At 40.9% G+C, this 13,384-nt stretch overlaps 1 protein-coding gene across 2 annotated transcripts in view; it reads right to left on the bottom strand.

Annotated features, from left to right (window-relative positions):
- The window catches only part of stx8 (syntaxin 8), a 180,361-nt gene that overhangs the window by 23,152 nt on the left and 143,825 nt on the right, over nt 1–13,384 (bottom strand). The gene's annotated exons all lie outside the window — the stretch shown is intronic.

The following is a 13,384-nucleotide window of genomic DNA, read 5'->3' as shown; positions in this document are numbered from 1 at the left end:
AATGACAATGATCCTAATTGGCAATTGTTGAATGAGAAATGCTGGATTGGTACAAGTCTCAGCGTTGTTATTATTGGGGAAATACCAGAAAGAAAAAAAAAATCAGTTGCTCAAGATTTTGCACACAAAATACAAATTGTGTAATGTAGTCCAAAGGAGGGGGAAAAAAAACCCCAGGAATAAATGAGATTATAAATGAACATGATCGTAATGCATTAAAAAAGTGCGTATAGTTTTCATTTCCATGCCCAGTCGATACAAGTAAGGGCCCTTTCTCAGGGAATTGTCCTTTCAGAACAATAGAGGGTAGAAATTGCTTTAAACTAATTTCCAGCCATGTTCAGACAACTAGGGCCCAAAATTGGTCCCTCTGATCTATTTAAATATTTGTTGGTTGCCAGCTCACAATGCAAGCTAAAGGTTCTAAACGGTGACAAAATTCATAATGCTAAAGTGCAAAGGGACTTGGGAGTCCTAGTCCAGGATTCTCTAAAGGTAAACTTGCAGGTTGAGTCCGTAATTAAGAAAGCAAATGTAATGTTGTCATTTATCTCAAGAGGCTTGGAATATAAAAGCAGGGATGTACTTCTGAGGCTTTATAAAGCACTAGTTAGGCCCCATTTAGAATACTGTGAGCAATTTTGGGCCCCACACCTCAGGAAGGACATACTGGCACTGGAGCGGGTCCAGCGGAGATTCACACGGATGATCCCAGGAATGGTAGGCCTAACATACGATGAACGTCTGAGGATCGTGGGATTATATTCATTGGAGTTTAGGAGGTTGAGGGGAGATCTAATAGAAACTTACAAGATAATGAATGGCTTGGATAGGATGGATGTAGGGAAGTTGTTTCCATTAGCAGGGGAGACTAGGACGCGGGGGCACAGCCTTAGAATAAAAGGGAGTCACTTTAGAACAGAGATGAGGAGAAATTTCTTCAGCCAGAGAGTGGTAGGTCTGTGGAATCCATTGCCACAGAGGGCGGTGGAGGCCGGGACATTGAGTGTCTTTAAGACAGAAATTGATAAATTCTTGATTTCTTGAGGAATTAAGGGCTATGGGGGGAGAGCGGGTAAATGGAGTTGAAATCAACCATGATTGAATGGTGGAGTGGACTCCATGGGCCGAATGGCCTTACTTCCGCTCCTATGTCTTATGGTCTTATACTTGGAACATAATGAGGTGGCCTCTTCGAGAGGCAGTCTGAACTAGCAAGGTGAACTTTGACTACAGGTAAAGTAACTGAAGATTGTGAGCAATATACAGCACAGGAAAAGCCATAAGGACACCCAATTTTCTGAAGATGCATTGGAGGAATTAGTGTTAGAGGACAGCTGGACAATGGACACTTTCTATTACCAGATGTCTAGCTTAAGTGGGCAGTGGTGGAACAGATCAGTGCCAGAATCATCATACCCTACCCCAGTACCATCCCCCAGGATATGGGTTGCATTGCAAGTTAAAATTTAATGACCTCAATAGGCCAACATAGATGAGCCTAACCCACATCTCTCATCACTCTCTGCTTAGCCTTGCACTAATTGTTATCTGAGCACTTACAAGGCCTCTCTTTTACAGTTAACCTGACTTTCCTGGAATTACTGCAGCATATTCCACTTACTGCAGAGCTATATGTCAATAGTAACTTCATTGAAGCCTACTTGCGACAATAAGTGATTATTATTACTCCTCCCCTCACTGTTACTTCCTTCACCCTCTTGCACCTCTACAATCTTTCACATAGCGTCATCAGTATTCCATCCTGAAATGTATGTCTTCAAAAATTCTCACGGCTCAAACATTGATGCACTTTCTATCTATCAGGGCAAGCTTCTACACAACAACAGGGTACAGGCAACCTCAGGAAGAGCACTGCAGTTCATTGATGTGTTATCCTCTCTTGAAAGAGAGGCCATAGGCATCAGACAGGCAGGGGACAGGACAAGATGTGTGGCATCTGGTGAGGCTGAACTATCGTTCCCTCATTCACTTCCCACTCAAATATCACCCTCATAACTAAATGTTGAGGCTTTCAGAAGCAGTTCATCTGTCTTTGCTTGCTCATGGATCATAGAATTTACAGTGCAGAAGGAGGCCATTCGGCCCATCGAGTCTGCACCGGCTCTTGGAAATAGCACCCTACCCAAGGTCAACACCTCCACTCGATCCCCATAACCCATTAACCCCACCCAATACTAAGGGCAATTTTGGACACTAAGGGCAATTTATCATGGCCTATCCACCTAACCTGCACATCTTTGGGCCAAATGCTGATGCTTGTCCTTTCTTTTATCCAAGTTGAGGAACTGCACAGCCTTCAGCGAGAAGAGAGCAGCACTGAAGAAGAGACGACACCATTGGAGAAGACACCGAGGAGCAGCAAGGGGTTATGACATCCAGCAAGGGGTTATGACATCCAGAAAGCAACTCATTAGAGGGAAAGGATACACATTAAGTCACTGAAAGCCTATCATACATAAATATGACTAACAACAATTCACAGTGACCGTCCATGAACAATGTCCTATCAGCCAGAAAGTTTATGCATAATGTTGGAAAGCTTGGAGGAATCCAGCTTGGACTTGGGTTTTTCACATGACATCAAAACTGCCTTGGAACAAATGGCCAGCTGACAACTTTAATGGGAATTCAGACTGCTGTCACTTTGGCTCTCAGGTCCAGAATCTTCCAGCTTATAGAGCATGCATTGCAGCTTTGAGAGTCTATTATTACACATGCATTCTCTTCTTGCATGTGACCCGAGGAGCCCATTTTGGCGCAGGACAGCTGGCCCAGACATCCCGAGTCAAAGATAAGGTCCAGCAGTCTGCAGCTGGTCCTCAAGGATCAGAGCTTGTTGAAGCTGCCCATCAAAGTCACATAAAGTGCCCTCAGGGGAAATTCAACAGCCTTCCACTTCCCAAGCTGTAGCTACTGGGGAATCAACTCAGGGGAGCACCTCAATAGATAATGAAGAAAACAAGACCCTACCTGATTGTTCAAGCCATGATTCACAGGATGGGTTAAGGAAGTAACATTTCAGGGGCACATAGATACCAGTTTCATAAAAGAGTCTCCAGTTCAGGTGCTGGACACTGATTAACATATTTAAATGTGCCTGCAGTAGTTTCAGATGACCACCAGGAGACAACTATGAAGGTCCAGCACATGCACAGTGCGGAATGTCAAACTGAAGAATTTGACTTCACAGCACCCATTTTAGATCTGGAAAATGTGCGATCCGCATACTAATTTCTACCCGCACTCATGTGTAACTAATAATGTATTACGCTTTGTTAATGAGTACTCCATAGCTTTCATAAACCACCCATCTTCCTCAGGACGAGAAGACATGCCTAATTTAATTGGCTTGAGCTTGTTTCAATTTGGTACCACCCACTAGGCTGTACTTGCAAGTTAATACAAAGCAGACATCAGTAATTACTGCAGCAATATTACAGAGATAACCCATTGGGCCAACTGCATTTCAGTTCATTATTACAGGTTGAAATGACCTTCAGATGTGATGCTGAATGCAAATTAAATTGATATGTGGTGCAGCATTATCTATTACACAATAATACACATATATAATGATCACGATAAATAATCTAGCAATGGCATTAAATAAAAGAACAGCATATTGCGATACTCAGGCATCAATGTAGAAAATATACAAAGTAAATCTTTGAACATATAATCAAATACCCAAAAATGCACATCTTCAATCATAAAAAAATCATGAACACGTAATTGGTAAATTACTGGAGTATTACAAACAGCGCAGCGAATAGTACTTTTTCTTCACATTTATGAGAGCTCGATTTTCTACTTGATAATGAATTCATGGTCCATTACAACCAAATCAGATGTCTTCTGTTTAAAGTTACTATCACTAGCTTTCTTCAAATGTTACCAATGTACTAGTCATTCAATTAAACCTCATCATGTCTTAACACATGATCAGAGTATATCAATGTTGTACTTGATGACAATTAGACTTGGGCTCATATTTATTGTAAACTGCTCGACTCTAATAAATGCTTCCAGCAATAAGCCTGAGCAGCATTGGGAGATAGGAACAATTTTGCATTTCGCACTTAGTTGAGATACAAAATATGATACTTGTAAATAGGATGATTCTTGTTTTGCTCCATAAAATCAGATTTAAAATGCTCTCCTTTATTGGCAGAGGTATAGAGTATAAAAGTAAGGATATAATGTTAGAATCGTATAAAACACTGGTGAGGCCACAACTGGAATATTGTGTGCAGTTCTGGTTGCCACAGTACAGAAAGGACGTTATTGCCCTGGAGAGAGTGCAGAGGAGGTTTACAAGAATGTTGCCAGGGCTAGAAAAGTGACACTTCGAGGAGAGATTGGATAGGTTGGGGTTATTTTTCTTGGAACAAAGAAGGCTGAGGGGTGATGTAATTGAGGTGTACAAAATTATGAGGGGAAGGGATAGGGTGGACAGGATAAAATTGTTTCCCTTAGTGGAGAATTCTAGAACTATGGGGCATAGATTCAAGGTAAGTGGTATGAGGTGTAGAGGGGACATGAGGAAGAACTTTTTTACGCAGAGGCTAGTGGGAGTTTGGAATTCGCTGCCTGAGTTGGCGGTGGAGGCAGCGACACTTTTAAAAGGTACCTGGATTTGCATCGGAAGTGCTCTAAACTACAGGGCTATGGACCGGATGCAGGAAGATGGGATTAGAAAGGGCACCCGAGTGTCCCCCGGCTAGCATGGACAAGATGGGTTGAATGACCTCCTTCTGTGCTGTAACACTTCTATGATAAGTACCAACCTTAGAAGACTGATCTTTCTACATTGGTCCAGAATTTGATTTGAAAATAACAGCAAGGCAGTCACATGGATCGGTACAGATATTTCAGATGAGGAGCAGATGCATGGTTGAACGTTAATATCCAAAAGCTGCTGTTGCCATCAGTCTCTGGGTAAAAAGATTTTTCCTCAAAACCCTCTAAACACCCTGCCGCTCACCTTAAACTGCTGTCCCCTTGTGACTGACTGTTCAGTCTTATCTGCTCCAACGAAAACAACCCAAGCCTATCCAACCTCTCTTCATAACTTAAATGTTCCATCCCCAGGCAACATCCTAGTGAATCTCCTCTGCACCCTCTCCAGTGCAATCAGTCCTATAAGGTGGCAACCAGAATTGCGTACAACACTCCAGCTGTGGCCTCACCAAAGTTCTATACAACTCTAACATGACCTCCCTGCTTTTGTAATGCCTCGATTGACAAAGGCAAGTGTCCCAACTGCCTTTTTCACCACCCTACTAACCTGCTCACCCGCCTTCAGAGATCTACGGACAAACAAACCAAGGTCCCTTAGTTCCTCGGAACTTCTCAATGTCATGCTGTTCATTGATTATTTCTTTGTCAAATTATTCCTTCCAAAGTGTACCACCCCCACTTTTCAGGGTTAAATTCCATCTACCATTTATATAACTATTTGACCATCCCGTCTATATCTTCCTGTAACCCAAGATACTCAACCTCACTGTTAACCACTTAGCCAATCTTTTTGTCGTCTGCAAGTTTACTGATCCTACCCCGCACATAGTCATCTATATAGTTTATATAAATGATGAATAAAAGGGAACCCAGCACCGATCCCTGTGGTACGCCACTGGACACTGGCTTCCAGTCACGAAAGCAGCCATCTGTCATCACTCTCTGTCTCCTACAATAAGCCAATTTTGAATCCACCGTATCAAGTTACCCTGTATCCCATGTGCATTTTCTTTCTTTCTAAGTCTCTTTATGTGGGACCTTGTCAAAGGCTTTGCTGAAATCCATATAAACTACGTCAACTGCACTCATCTACACACCTGATGCCTCCTCAAAATATTCAATCAAATTTTGTTAGGCATGACCTCCCTCTGACAAAAGCCATGCTGATTATCCCTGATCAAACCTTGCTTCTCCAAGTGGAGATCGATTCTCTCCTTCAGAATGTTGACCAATAGTTTCCTACCACTGACATGAGACTCATATTCCCTGGCTTATTTTTGCAATTCTTCTTAACTAGTGGAAGCACATTATCTGGTCTCCAGTCCTCTGACTCCTCCCCCGTGGCCAGAGAGGAATTAAAAATTTGGGTCAGAGCTCCTGCAATCTGCTCCCTTGCCTCCCACAGCAGCCAGGGACACAATTCATCTGGACCTGGAGATTTATCCGCTTTTAAGCCTGCCAAAACCTCCAATACATTGTCATTCCCTATGTCGATTTGCTCAAGAACCTCACAGACTCTCTTCATGAGCTCCATACCTACCTCCTCATTCTCTTGGGTGAAGACAAATGTGAAGACATTACCATTCAGAGTTTTGAATATCAATGTTTCTGCACCTGACAGATTTTCTGAACATCTGTTTATTCCATAGTCTTTATAACCTTGTGTACCTTGAAAGTGTTCATGGAAGTTGACATTATCAAAAAACCATTCAGGTTTTTATATACTTGAATGGAGCATCACCACACCAGATTGCAAAGCTCATGCTCCTGTCTTTGTTTGTCTCATTTCTCATTCAATTCAGGCCCGAACATTTGTGCTGACCAAATCAGGTCAAATGAGGGATAATCTGCTATCAGAGGTGTATACAATGTCATGAGAAGCAGGATAAATTATAGTTCAATGCCAACTGATGTTATTCAAATATAAGTTTGTACTCAAAATCAACAACTGAGTTTTGATTCAAGATTGCTGGCGCTCCAAAACTTGCTGAAAGATGCTTTTGTTAAGTCACCCTACATGTAATGCTGCTTTCAAATTCATGGTTAACTTTTCCCTTACGACTTAGCTCCGTCACAGCCAAAATTGTTTTTGCCTGTTCAAGCCTGGTTAGGAATCATCAGAGTGATGAGCCTTTAATTTTCCATAACACATAAAAGTAGCTTTTAGAAATTTACACATCCTGTTGCATTACATTAGCCTGTTTTTCTTGCTACTTACAACCCTTATATCTTGTCACATTGTAGTCTCCATTCCACAGCAAATTTAACAATGTAACTTGCCAAATGTATATCTGCCCCCCCCCCCCCCCCCACACAAACAGATGCCTACTTATGAGTGTAAATAATTGATTTTGTATTTCTCTTGTGATGTTACCTTTTTTTGGCTTTCCCTTTGTGATTTGTGTGCGTGTGCCCTTCTCTTCACTATATATATATCTCTCATATCCTGTGTACATAACGGCAAATATACTTTGTTCAAAAATCCAATAAAAAACATTTATAAAAAAAATGCTCAATCAGAGGAAGCAACTCGAGCAAATAATATAAATCGGTTCACAGAAAATCAGGTGCATTTCAGTAGAAAGATGGGATTTGAGCAATATGGTGAAAAGACGGAATTGGATTTTGTTTATTGTCACGTGTACCGAGGTACAGTGAAAAGTATTTTACTGCGAGCAGCTCAACAGATCATTAAGTATATGAAAAGAAAACGAAATAAAAGAAAATACATAATCTGGCAACACAAGGTACACAATGTAACCATATAACACTGTCATTGGGTGAAGCATACAGGGGTGTAGTGTTATTGAGGTCAGTCCATAAGAGGGTTGTTTAGGAGTCTGGTAGCAGCTGGGAAGAAGCTGTTTTTGAGTCTGTTTGTGCGTGTTCTCAGACTATGGTATCTCCTGCCCGATGGAAGAAGTTGAAAGGGTGAATAAGCCCGATGGGAGGGGTCTTTGATTATGCTGCCCGATTTCCCCAGGCAGAATTGAGGGCTAAATCGCAATTTCCTGATTTTAAAGTTGCTTTTCCACTGGCTTTAGAATCATGCCTCTGCTCCTCATTGCCAATGCATGGGTCCCAGACATCCATTGCAATCCCTTTTGTAAATTGACTAGTTATGTTGAGAACAGCTGCTGGTAAAACTCACTTTTGCACTGGAGCTGTTACAGCGTGCGCAAAGCCCATGCATCAGAAATTGACAATGCAAGTATTACTTTCTGGTCAATTTAAAAGCATCTTAAGCAATCCTATGCAACCTGCACTTTTACCATTGTGCAACCTCTCATCCAACACGGGTTTCATACTATGACACAAGTATCAATGCAAGTAGAGTTTTGACCTTACAAAGGACTGAGTTTTCAAAAAAATAAATTTAGAGTACCCAATTCTTTTTTTCCAATTCAGGGCCAATTTAGCGTGGCCAATCCAGCTATCCTGCACATTTTTGGGATGTGGAGGTGAAATCCATGTAGACACGGGAAGAATGTGCAAATTCCATACAGACAGTGACCCAGGGCCGGGATTCGAACCCGGGTCTTCAGCGCCATAGGCAACAATGCTAAGCACTGTACCACTGTGCTGCCCCTCAAAGGACTAAGTTTGTAATTTCCTTCCTTCTACCTTCAGCCAACATTGAACAAAACGTAGAATCGATTTCAAGCTACAGTTGCGACAAATGTAGAAATTGATAGATATTATGTTTAATATTTGTGGCAGTAATGTTATTAAAAACTCTGGTTTAAAATATATACAAGCAGTATGTCTGCTAAAGCTGCAATTAGGGTGTCGTAAAAGGTGAGGTAATTATTCATTCCAGCCACTCACTTAGCTTCAGATAAATGGCTAATGGAATAGTGTTTGTGTAGAATCATAGAATTTACAGTGCAGAAGGAAGCCATTCAGCCCATCGAGTCTGCACCGTCCCTTGGAAAGAGATCCCTACTTAAGCCCACGTCTCCACCCTATCCCTGTAACCCAGTAACCCCACCTAACCTTTTTGGATAATTCCCTGAGGTACAGATAATTTAAGAAGGATTGTATTTAGTCCTAGCTAAGCAGGTCATGGAACTTAGTGTGATACAAGGGCTGCAATTAGTGAGAGGAACCAGGTCTGTCTGTGGTTTTGCAGTCTGTTATAGGATTTTATGTTGAACAGTAGTTTAGCCAAATGCTGTTAGGTTGAGCAGAAGCGTATTGGATCTGCTCTTGAAAGGAACTCTTTCCAAAGGTCTGCACAGTTAAGCAAGTAGCCTGATTTGTTAACTTTCTTTGTAAGTGGCACTTGAACTGTACTGGGTTGCTTAATTCGAATTAGTGGCAGGTGTAGATAGTAAGTTCAAGTTTTTCTTTTTATTTAAGAACTGGTTAACTGTTCATTCTAAAGTTATTTATTTGATGTTATAATGATTAATTCTGTGTTTAAATGACAGTTTGTTTTAACATAAAAGATAGCTGGGCAGCACGGTAGCGCAAGTGGTTAGCACGGCTGCCTCACGGCGCCGAGGTCCCAGGTTTGATCCCGGCTCTGGGTCACTGTCAATGTGGAGTTTGCACATTCTCCCCGTGTTTGCGTGGGTTTCACCCCCACAACCCAAAGATGTGCAGGCTAGGTGGATTGGCTACGTTAAATTGCCCCTTAATTGGAAAAAATGAATTGGATACTCTCAATCTATATTTAAAAAAATAAAAGATACCTAATAGATCAGAGTCATCACTCCTGGGGTGAAGGATCCTTTCCTCACGGTTTTACAAATTTGAAAATTGCTTGGAGCTCTCGTCCGGTATTCTAACAAAAGTTGCGGTCCGGTTTGGTATCCTAACACAATGTTATTTTCCAGGCATCGTAATAAATAGTAAGGCTCAGACTTCCCACAGATAGATGCGGGCTCCTATCTAGATCTGGAATAAGCATTCTGGCATTTACTTTAAAAAAAATAGAATTTACAGTACAGGAGGCCATTCGGCCCATCGAGTCTACACTGGCTCTTTGAAAGAGCACCCTACCCAAGCCCACACCTCCACCCTATCCCCATAACCCAGTAACCCCACCCACCACTAAGGGCGATTTTGGACACTGAGGGCAATTTAGCATGGCCAATCCACCTAACCTGCACATCTTTGGAGTGTGGGAGGACACCGGAGCACCCGGAGGAAACCCACCCACACACGGGGAGAACGTGCAGACTCCACCACAGACAGTGACTCAAGCCGGGAATCGAACCTGGGACCCTGGAGCTGTGAAGCAATTGTGCTAACCACTATGCTACCGTGCTGCCCTTATGCACCATGGAAATTAAATGTTTATTTGGAATGTGGATGGAGAGAAGCAGTTATTTAAGGGAGAACAAATCAAAGGAAATAAATGAACAAAAATGGAGGGATGCTCTGCAATCTTTTATTGCTGTCAAACCTTACTAATTAACCAATTTACATTGAACTAACCACTATGTCAGTGACTTCTATTGGTAAAAGAAAATTAGTCAGACTAACAAATTGATTGAGCTCTACACTGCTGGCCCAAGGGAGATCATGGTTTTATTACTTTCTGGGCGGACATTACACAAGTCATCAACTCTCCCAAACAAACAGCCACATTAAAGCAATATAGAAGTGACTGGAAAGCTGTGCGTGAGATTTTAGATCAGAATCACAGTGATAATTCAGTTCCTGGCTTACAGCTGCTTAATGTTTGGTACCATGAGAACAATTCCCTTCACACTTTGGACGATCTCATGAATGAGGTTCACAAAATATTCTTTGCGATTCACTTTGAGGCGCCACCTTTATTTTGCTAGTTTATTTTTACACCTTTGTTAAGACTAAGATATACTAATAAAATATTTTAAGTCTTTGTAAATAACTTTTACCATTACATGCAACCTTTAAAGCTACATCAAGGCACACATTTTCTTGTTCCTTTGCAAACTTCCATTACTGGGCCCAATCCGAGCAGGGAACAACCATGAATAATTCAGGAGGGACGACCACAGAAAATCTCATGACTTCAGCGCAGCAGGAAGCAACGTGTTCATCATTCTCTGATCCCACCAATTTGACGGAAAATATATGTCATTAAAGAAAATGCAAGGAGCCAACTGTATGATAAAATCTGTCACGTAATTTAATGATAAATCCTCCTTGTCTCTAGAAATAAAGGATCACCTCACCACTGGTGCAACTAAATAAGTTCATAGCTTTTTTGGTTTGAAAGGAAAACTGATCATATATTTACAGATCAATGAGCAGGGCACAGCTTCCAAAGGCAATAATTTGGTTGCGCTCCTATCAGGAAATTTACCACAGCAATGTTCATTTTTGCAGCCTCTGTACTGTGTGCTAAAATAATCATTCATGTGGCAACATTTGAAAATCTGAATGGCTTTTGTTCGCGACTGGCTAAATCAAAAAACTGTACAATTACAGCACGGAAAAGAGGTTAGCTCCTGTTCTGCCAAAATACTGCTTGCATCCCAGAAACTACGACATGGACTTCTGCTGCCTATACTTAAAGAATCATCAGATAATCAAATTTTTGATGACATTTATTCCATTAGCAACGAGACTCATATTAAAATGCAATTCTCGTCAAGTTTAACGCATGTTCCTCCTTTATTGAGATTTGTTATCTCTGAATGCCATTGATAAGCTCAGTAAAATTAATGATTTATATAAATCTTTTGCTTTAGGGTTGTTGAATACTACACTTCTCAAGGTTATTTCAATAAGAAGTCTTTAAATGCTGAATGCAGGGCATTATTAATTATTTAAGAACAGAAATTATGCATTTATCTTGTGTGTAAAATGTCATAATTTAGTTATCAATGAAGCTTTGGACCCATTCTGCACGAATCAATTGTATAAGGTGAAAGCATCACTGAGGAGTTATTAGCTTGATAAAGACCCAATGTTGTTAAGAATGGAGCCGTTATTCAGTAAATTCAGTATTCTGGTTATTTGTGGCAAGTTGATTCATCTCTTGCATGCGAGCAAGCTTGCTATCTACTCCTCCAAGCTACCTTTGCTGATGATGCCTTCAGCATGTATGCACTATTTAAATAACTAATGCACATTGTCTCTTTGTAATTCAATTTTAAAAAACTTTTTAAAAAATGTTGCTGATTTTTCTGAAACTTGATGTTCAGTGACATAATTTTGAGCATAGTTGATAAATATCAAAGCTCAATTGCAATCCTGCCAGGATAAAACCCCCATCCTCGTTAATATTCCTGAAACTACCACAGATGTTCACTCCTGAATCAGCAAGCGCAGTCATCTCATCAGATGAAGGAACTTCTCCAAAAGACAATGGGGGAGAAACAAAGGTCATTCATGGAGCCCACACACATCCATTATGTCACACTTATTGGCGTGTAACCAAATAGAAATATTTAGAACAATTTGTCACCTCTTGACCCAATGCGGTTCATTATTCTCCATCCAAATTGAGAACAGCAGCAAAATATATATGTATGCATCTGTTTCAGGCAAAATTAAAGTTAACCTTTCAAAACCATAAAAAATTTCCAACAATGAGTTCTCAAATAACATGTTCAAACATTTAGTAAATGCATCACAATCCACTTTCCCACGGGTGACAAAGTAGCAATAATTCAGTGTTCATTTCAAATTTTAAAAAGGTCTATTAATACTTTCAATAAAATCCACCTTCTTGATGCATGGCACCCTTAAGGTCTTTGTGAATAAAGTTTAATGAAAAAGGAGACAAGTGTATTGGAATCTGTGGATTCAAAGCTTTTGTTTAAAATTTAGAGTGCCCAATTCATTTTTTTCAATTAAGGGGCAAGTTAGCATGGCCAATCCACCTACCTTGCACATCCTTTTGAATTGTGGGGGCGAACCCACGCAAACACGGGAAGAATGTGCAAACTCCACATGGACAGTGACCCAGAGTCAGGATCGAACCTGGAACCGTGGCGCCGTGAGGCAGAAGTGCTAACCACTGTGCCACCATGCTACCCTGGATACAAAGCTTTTTTGAGGTAGATTCTAACTGAAAATGGAAACTGAAAAGGAAAATAAGGAAAGGAAACTACCCTCCTCCCGCTCCCAGTTTCCAAGGAAACAAAAACTGAAATCGGAAACCAAAACTTCTGGGTAAACTGAAACTGGTTGAAGCTATATAAAGGGACACAGAGCCATTGAAGCTTAGACATACAAGTTATGAGTCAGAGAAGAAGACAGAGGCTAGATCCAGAAGCTAAGAAAAAACAGAAATATAATTGCTGCTGCTGTTTCGACTACTTGACGCTAAAATTGGTGCATTTATGGCATCGAGACCAAGTTGAAAAGGTTCTGCTGACATGTGCCACTTTTGATGAAGACCATGCGCCCACAGAACTTGGTTAGTTGTGCGCTGCTGGTGGCTGGGGGTTATGCAACATCCTCAAAGGATATTCTTCATAAGGAATACAGAGTTTTGAAGAATTTTGTCATCGAGTTTGATGACTCGTATACTGTGTGGACTGCTGAGCCAATTCATAACATCTGTCTTAGTGGTAGGTGCCATTGAAGGTGTAATTTATATTCTTGAAGCAACCACAATTTACCTGTTAATTAATATTTACCGTAAGTAATTCTGGATTCTAGGATATTGGTA

The sequence above is a fragment of the Scyliorhinus canicula genome, chromosome 18, assembly GCF_902713615.1.
Source record: "Scyliorhinus canicula chromosome 18, sScyCan1.1, whole genome shotgun sequence".
NCBI lineage: Eukaryota > Metazoa > Chordata > Chondrichthyes > Carcharhiniformes > Scyliorhinidae > Scyliorhinus > Scyliorhinus canicula.
This window is presented reverse-complemented; position numbering and strand designations above follow the sequence as displayed.